This window comes from Marmota marmota, unplaced genomic scaffold (assembly GCF_001458135.2).
Source record: "Marmota marmota marmota unplaced genomic scaffold, marMar, whole genome shotgun sequence".
NCBI lineage: Eukaryota > Metazoa > Chordata > Mammalia > Rodentia > Sciuridae > Marmota > Marmota marmota.
In genome coordinates, this window is record NW_026000001.1 from 2,006,803 (window position 1) to 2,015,182 (window position 8,380).

Here is an 8,380-nt window from a genome sequence, read left to right on the forward strand (position 1 = left end):
CCCCTCGCCCGCCCCTGGCCCTCGCGCACCTGCACCTACCAGGGACAGCTCCCGAGCCGGGACTGAGGGGCAGCCCGGAGGCCGGGGACGCTCCTCGCCGCTGCGCCGCCTGGGTGCGCTGAGGGGAGGCGGCCCCGGGATGGCGAGTTTCTTTGTTGTGGGAATGGGTGTCGCTGGGAGCAGATACACCCTTAAAGACCATGTGGGCAGCCGGAGCATTACAACACGGGAGGAGGGAGGGAGCGGGCATTGGTCGGGCCGCTCGGCGCTGTCAGCCGGCCGTTTCTTGAGCACCTAGTGGGTGCCAGCCTTTTCGCGACTCCATGGCATTTCCACCCCTTTCCCTTCTGGGAGTCGATGAGCACCAGAAGGGCGTTGGGGTCCTGCAGGAGCTCAGGCGGTGCCCAAGATGTGTCTAGCGCCTGCACCGGGGTAGGGCGAAGCCCCGCCTCTTGGATCTTGCAGTCAGATAATAAAGGGTACAAAATAACAATAACGAGGGTAGCGAGTATTCGGACCTCACGGGCGCGGTTCCCCAGGCTCCGATGCACGATCTCGTTTGTCTCCTTAGAACCACCGCAGGGGTGGGGCGTGTTGTCCTTCCCAGTTTACACATAGGGAAATCGAGGCACTGAGTGGTTAGGTGGCCTCAGGACAACTAGTCAGGGCTTGAGCGGGAGATCTTGATGAAAAATATGCAAACATCAAATAAATTCGAGAGCGTGCGATAAGGGCCAGAAGTTGAAGTTGCCAGAGGCGTGCGGACTGGAGACCTGAAGGGTGGATTGGAGTGTGTTAGGGAAAGCGCCCGTAAGGAGATGTGTGACTAGATGAGCACAAAGAGCGGCAGGGAAAAGGGCTGCAGTTCCCGCCCTAAGGAGGAGGAGGATGGGGTGGGTGGCTGAGACAGTTCCAGGAAGAACCCCAGCCTGCCATGGTTTCCCTGCACGCCCCTCCCCCAAGCCCTGGGGCCTGGCACAGTGGGCACTCTGTAAAGGACCAGTCAATGGAGTGTCTCGGTGGCCTCCACAAGGCAGCCCTGCAGTCCAGCTGGATTAACCCCGGTTTCCCTCCTCCTTGATCTTGGGTGGCAGACGTGATGCTTGTTACCCCATCCACATATGGGAAACTGTGGCACAGTGACCTGCTGAAGGCACAGGCTAACAGGAGAAGCCAGGCCTAGATTATGTTCCTCCCTCAGCCATGGGGTAGGGTAGGGGCAGAGCCTGCCTTGCCTCAGGCCTGTGGCAGTGTGCTTCCTGCTCTTCCACCCTAAAAGCTGTTGGTCACTGTGGCACTGGAGTCCGTCTTGCCATGTGCCTCTCTGCACACACAGATGATAAATGATTGCTTTGGTCTTAATAGTTTCTGGATTATCATTAAACTTTCCAAGACTTTCATAGAACTTGGCTCCACATACTCAGCTGGTATCCTAGAGACAATGAGGCTGTCCCTGCCACCGCCTCCACTGCCTGGCAGGTGGAGTGCACATGAGAGATACCACCTGCCTCCACTGGGTGCTGGTGGTCCTTTGTCTACCTGCCAGTGTCTTGGCCCCACGTCCAACCACACCTTTGCAGCCTTATCAAGCCTGTCCAAGTTTTCCAGGGCCCACCCCAACACAGCAGTGCACACACCCTTCAGACTGACCCAAACCGCCAGCTCTGTAAAGCCCCCAGACTCACTGGCACCTCCGCTGAATCCCTGATGAGTCCAGGCCAAGCATTGCTTTGCAAGAGAGCAGGTTGGGCCACCCTGCAGATGACCCACCCAGCACAACCTCCTCATCCTGCAGTTCTGGGCCATCCCTCCTCCAGCCCCTCCATTGCCAGTTGCTCTTTCAGCCTCCGATGAGTCCCTGAGAGCTGGGAGTCTTGGCTGAGCTGAACTGGCCTCAAGATATTGGTGGAGCCATGTTAAAGCCTTGGGCCCTTTGAGGGTCCTAACCAGGGAGGCCAGGGTTGAGCTGGGCAGAGGGCACAGCCAGGAGCTGCCCTCCTGGGAGAGACTGGAGATTGGATTTCCCAGTAGTGCCAGAGGCCAGCTGGAGCCTCCTCCTGCCAGCTGGCAGGGGAGGAAGGGGGACAGGAAATAGGTGGCTAGGCACCTGCCCAGGCCCTACATGACAGGAGTCATTGGCATCTACACTGTGGAGTCTCTGGATGCCCACAGTGGGAGAGCGGAGCCCCAGAGGCGGGGCCCCCACCCAGCCTGGCCAGACTGACAGGGATTAACAACTCTAAAGAAAGACAGAGTTGACGGAAGGGGCACAGCCAGCTCCGGAAGCACCCTGAGGCTGACCAGGAGTGACAGCCCAGCCAGGGGCTGGCCCCAGAACAGTGCCCTTCCCAGGGCAGTGGCTATGACCACAAAGCCAATTCCAGTCTCCTTTGCTGGGTCAGACCCTGTGTGCTCAGGGGCACTTCAGCCACCTAGCCAGGTGCCACCACCCTGCCCCCTCTCCAATTTCCCTTCTCCAAACACCAGGTTCACTCAGTGCCCAGCTGGCAGAGGTTTGCTTTCTGGGATCTTGTGCTCACTGGGAGTGCCGGCTGGTCATGCTGACCCTGGAATTCCAGGCTCTAGGTAGGTTGCTTCTCATTGAAAACGATATTTTCCCCCAGGCCTCCCTTGCCCTGTGCCCCAAGACTGCTCTGCTCAGAGCAGGTGTCGGAAGCTGGTGGGGAAAGGTGGGTATACCTGGACATTCTGGTGACCCTTGAATGGCTTGCTGGCTTCCTGGCCACTTGCTTAAGTTCCACTAGCCCCCTGGCCCATCCCTGCCTTCGACCTGCTCATCAACCGCCACTCTCCTTTGACAGATGAGGAAAGGAAACAGCCTCTGTAAGGTGGAGTGACGTGTCTGGGCCCACCCCTGCCTCACTCCACAGCAGCACGAGTCTGACTTAGATTTGAGTCCTAGCTCAACAACTTACCCGCAATGTAAATGGGCCAATGATAGCACCTATCTATTCATTCCCTTTTCTGTGAAAAGGCACCAATCAGTCCTAGAACCTGTCTAAACAATCTCATCTGTTTATGAGGCTTGGGTAGCTTGGTGTGTGCATGGCCCCTCATGCACAACACCTGGCACCCCCAGCATGGCAAAAATAAGTAAATAAAGAAATCAGTAAATCATTTTATACTTACAGTGTCCAAATTTGTCTCCAGCCTGACTTCTCCAAATTTCTGATACCACCACGTCGATGTTTAAAAGGCCTTTCAAATACAGCATCTCAAAAATTGAACACAGCAACAACCAACAGCAACTCACTCCTGCAAAGCATCACCCTTCGGATGGACATTCTTCCCACCGCCCAGGTCCAGTGCCACTTCCCCTCCTCAGTGGCCTTCAGGGTTTTCTCTCCTTAGCGCATATCGCTGCCCTGTGTCTTTAACTTATTCATGCTGCCTGTGGTGTGTCTGTCTTTTCTAGCTTGGGCTTCTCCAGGGACGGGACTTAGTATCTGTCTTGTTCAAGGCTGTCTCTCCAGCTTCCAGAACAGCCCCTGGGCACTGGTGTAGAGGCCCAATTCATTCATATTCATGTAAAAGACAGGAAGGGGAGGATGGGGTGGGGGAGGGGCAAGCCAGCCTTCCAGCTTGCTTCAAGGATAAAAGGAGGCATCAGGGGCTCGCTGACCCCTCTCCCAGGTCCCAGGGCTCAAGCTTGTTCAGTTGACTAGGCTTTTCCACCTCCCACCTCCAAGGTGTGTAGTTTTCAATTTGCAGGTGCCTCAGGACTTGTGTGCTGGGTGTCCACCTGGGACCATCAGACAGGTACCAGGTTAAGCCCATGTCACTGAGGGACATTCATGTTAGGGGCTCCCACCACACACCCACTTTGATCCCCCGACCCTGAAATTAAACCCAGCCTAACCAGTTCTTTTCAAACATCTAGAAATAATACACAGTGGACTGTCTTCACTCATTTTCTGTTGCTATAACAAAGCATCTGAGGCCGGGTAATTCCTCAAGAATAGAAGTTGACGCTGGAAAGTCCCTGACCATGGTGCCCACATCTCATCTCATAGGATCACCATACGGCAGGTAAAGCCACTCGCTGGTTCCCTGGTAGGGTCCCCACCCTCATGACCTCACCCAATCCTAATGACCTTCCAAGGGCCTGCTTCCAAATTTCATTAACACATGATTTGGGGGATTGGGTTTCCAGTACATGAACTTGGGGGACACAGTCAAACCCTATCGAAGGCCATCAGAGCTTCAAGAGGAGAAGGTGGAGCTTAATCTTGTTATTTTAAAAATTTTTTGGTACTAAGGATTGAACCTGGGGCGCTTAACCCCTAAGCCACATCCCCAGCCCTTTTTATTTTTGAGACAGAGTCTTGCTAAATTGCTTAGGGCCTCACTAATTTGCTGAGGCTTTCTTTGAACTTGCAATCCTCCTGACTCAGCCTCCTGAGCTGCTGGGATTACAGGCATGTACCACAACATCCAGCAACAAAAAACAGTTCTAATCAGGCACAGTGGCTCATGCCTATAAATCCCAGCAGCTCGGGAGGCTGAGGCAGGAGGATCATGAGTTCAAAGAAAGCCTCAGCAAATTAGCAAGCCCCACCCATGCCCGCCAAATTAGCAAGGTCCTAAGCAACTCAGTGAGACCCTGTCTCTAAATAAAATATTTAAAAGGGCTGGGGGTGTGGCTCTGTGCTCAAGTGCCAGTGGGTTCAATCCCTGGTACCAAAAAACAAAACTACAACAACAACAAAAAACACCAAAAATGTTCTGGGCTGGGGTTGTGGCTCAGTGGTAGGGCTCTCGCCTAGCACATGCGAGGCCCCGGGTTTGATCCTCAGCACCACATAAAAATAAATACATAAAGTAAAGATATTGTGTCTATCTACAAGTCAAAAAAATACATATTTAAAACACATAAACAAAAAACCCCACAGTTCTTATGTATGATTGAGATTTTTAAAAATTAGATGCAGAAGGAGCAGTGAGAGAGCGCTTGCCTAGCATGCACGAGGCCCATGCAACATCACAAAATAAACAAATAAAATGCAGGATTTTGCTGGAGTTGTAGCTCAGTGGAAGAGCGCTTACCTAGCATGTGTGAGGCACTGGGTTCAATTCTCAGCACCACAGATAATAAATAAATAAAAGTCCATCAACAACTAAAAAATATTTTTTTTAAAAAATGCAGGATTTTTCCTTCCTTCTTCTTCTTCCTCTCTTCCTGTTGTCTCCTTGTAATCAAACCTCCCGGCTTGACAATACTGAAGCCTTAAGTACAGCACAAAGAAATCCCCCCTGGACTGCAAGTCACTGTTGGATGCCCCATTTTCTCCAAATGCTTTCAGGTACATTCCCTTCAAGGACATCCTCCTACAAAACCAGAGTCCAGGGATGGAGACCCAGAGTCAGCGTTGACGGCTTGCTGCTTCGGATCCCATGCAGATTTCTCCAAGGATCCTGACCATCAATGTGCCCCTTCACAACGCAGCCCGTGCCCCATCCCTACCTTGCCTTTGGTTGCTGGGTGCCTCCAGTTCCTTCCCCTGGGCCATGTCCTCATTCTCCCGCTGACTTGCATGACCTTGGCTCTCCTGAGGTCACAGGCTAGCTCTTTGTAGTGTGTCCCTCAGTTTAAGTTGTCTGGTTAGCTTGAGGCCGCGGAGCTTCCCTTGGCAGGAACATCAGAAGCGATGGTGAGTCCTCGCCACATCCTCGCAGGTGGCCGAGGACCTCACTATGGCCCCTGGGTGACACTGCTCACCTGGGCGACACTGCTCACCTGGGCTGCTGCCTCGTTTCCGCCCTGGACAGCCACTTGCATTTCCCTTGGCAGGTTTCAGAGGAGAGATACTTTGAGGTGTGGCCATTCCATTCCTCAGCATGCTTCTAGTTTATTAATCTGTCCTACAGTTTGGATCTGGAATGTTCCCCAGAGGCCCATGTGGTAAAGGCCTGGTCCCCAGCTGGGCATTACTGGAGATGGCAGAGACTTTAAGAGGTGGGACCCAGTGGGAGGTGCGACAGGATCATGGGACCTCAGTCTCTTTCTCTACCATGAGCATGAGCTTTGCCACATGCTCTCCCCAACCCCACAGTGGCTGCTTCCCCAGGCCCAAGAGCAGTGGGGCAATCAACATGGTCTAGAACCTGCAAAACGGTGAGCCAGAACAAACCTTTCTTCTTTATAAGTTGATCATCTCAGGCATAATGTTATAGTAATGGAAAGCTAAGTTTTTTAGCTTTAAATATCAGTATGGACAATGAATTCCTCTTCTTTAAAATTTATTTTTTTTTTAGTTTTGTGGACACAATATCTTTATTTCATTTTTATGTGGTGCTGAGGATCAAACCCAGTGCACCATGCATGCTAGGGGAGCGCTCTATCACTGCGCCACAACCCCAACCCCTGAATTCCTCTTTTATTTACTTTTTTTAAGAATTTTTTTTTAATATCTATTTTTTAGTTTTTGGCGGACACAACATCTTTGTTTGTATGTGGTGCTGAGGATCGAACCCGGGCCGCACGCATGCCAGGCAAGCGCGCTACCGCTTGAGCCACATCCCCAGCCCGAATTCCTCTTTTATTCGATGGGTTTCTCTTCCTCTTCTCCTTCCTTCCCTTCTGCCTTCCTTCCTTCTCCCCACTTCTTTTCCTCTTTCTCCCTTTCTTTTCTTTCCTTCTTTCTCTCTCTCTCTCTTCCCTCTTTCCTTTTATCTTTCTTGATATTTGTGGCAGCTGTATTTATAGTAGGCTCAAAATAGAAACAACTCAAATGCCAGTCAAGGAAAGAATGGATAGACAGTGGCTTGTCCATGCAATGGACTCCTACTCATGATCACAAAGGGACGGGCTACTGTCACCAACAACAACCTGGATGAAATTTAAAAACATGATGTTGAGAAAAAGAAGAGTAAAAATTTCCACAAACCAAGGAGTAAAAATTGTTTGATTTCAACCCTACGGTGTCCTAGAGCAGAAAAGAATGTAATCAATGAAGTTAGAAAGCTGAAGCCATTTTCCTCTGGGCAGGTGGACTCACCCGAGTAGGGACATAAGGAACTTCTGGTGAGATGGCACTGTCTCTGGGGTCTGGCTCCCCAGACGTGAATGTTGTGAATACCCTTCAGTTGTAAATTCATGACTGCATGTGAACAGCACACTCCAACAAAGAGGGGAGAAATCTGGAAAAAAAAATGAACAGAACTTGGCTACTGTTCAACAAAAACCTCCATTTTTCCATGACTTGTCTCTGACCAAGTAAATTTTTCAACTTAGTTTTTCCTTGATGTTTCCCAGACCTTGCCTCTGGGGGTGACCCAGGTTCATGGTGTAGGTTCCAGGTTCCAAGTGAGGAAGCTGAAGATTCTTGTTCTTGGGGCTGGGGCTGTAGCTCAGTAGTGGGTCACTGGCCTATCACTCACTGAGGCCCTGGGTTCCATCCTCAGCACCACATGAAAATAAATAAATAAAATAAAGGTATTGTGTCTGTCTACAACTAAAAATATTTTTTTAAAAAAATTCTTGTTTTAGCTGGATGACAGGTGCAAGCCTGTCATCCCAGAGGCTCCAGAGGCTGAGACAGGAGGATCACGAGTTCAAAGCTAGCCTCAGCAAAATCGAGCTGCTAAACAACTCAGTTTGACCCTGTCTCTATTTTTTTTTTTTAATAACAGTATGGACAATGAATTCCTCTTTTATTCAATAGGTTTCTATTCCTAATGGGGATGTGGCTCAGTGGCCACATGCCCCTGAGTTCAATCCCTATTACCCCTCAACCCCCAAATTCTTGTTCCTTCAGCTGGATGAGAATCCAGCCATCAGCAGCGGTGTGTGAGAGGCCGAGGGAACACTGCTGGTCTCCCAGGAGGCCTGCCTGCTGCAGGGCCCTCAGGGTGCCTCCCCACTGCCCTCTGGGCCACACGGGATGGAAGCTTCCACCCAGTTCCGAGTGGCCCTTGTCCTTCTCTGGCGGGATAAATATGCTCTGGGTGGCACCAGCTGCTGCTCCACCTCGTTGTTCTTCCCTTGAGTGGCACCTCAGAAATAAAGTCTGGGCTCCTGGCTTGTCCCTTGCTAAATTCCAAGCTGTGGCACTTTCTCGCTCACATGTTTTCCTCCGGAGAATTCTGGTATCCAGGCCCAGAGGGTGACCAGGGTCCTGGCCTCCAGCCCCAGAGGAGGTGGCTCTGGGATGGGCCTGCTGGGGTTCCAGAAACTCCCTCAGCGAGGAGGAAGGGGCCGAGGCTGCCTTTCTAAGGCCGGTCGAGGGCAGGTGTCGATGGGACCGGGCCACGGTTTGCCCTGAGAACCGATCAGACTCAGGCGGAGGCCGCAGCACCGCGTCCACCCGTGCCCCTCGCCACCCACGCACGCGAGCGTCTCGGCCACTGTGCGGCTCCG

The 8,380-nt window shown here is 51.8% G+C and overlaps 1 protein-coding gene across 1 annotated transcript in view; it reads right to left on the reverse strand.

The window, feature by feature from the left end:
- Kmt5b (lysine methyltransferase 5B) overlaps nucleotides 1–221 on the reverse strand; it is a 59,391-nt gene extending 59,170 nt beyond the window's left edge. The window contains exon 1 of the mRNA XM_048807773.1: nucleotides 40–221. The gene's annotated coding sequence lies outside the window, so the exon portion shown is untranslated. The remainder of the gene's footprint in view (nucleotides 1–39) is intronic.
- Between the last annotated feature and the right edge of the window lie 8,159 nt (nucleotides 222–8,380).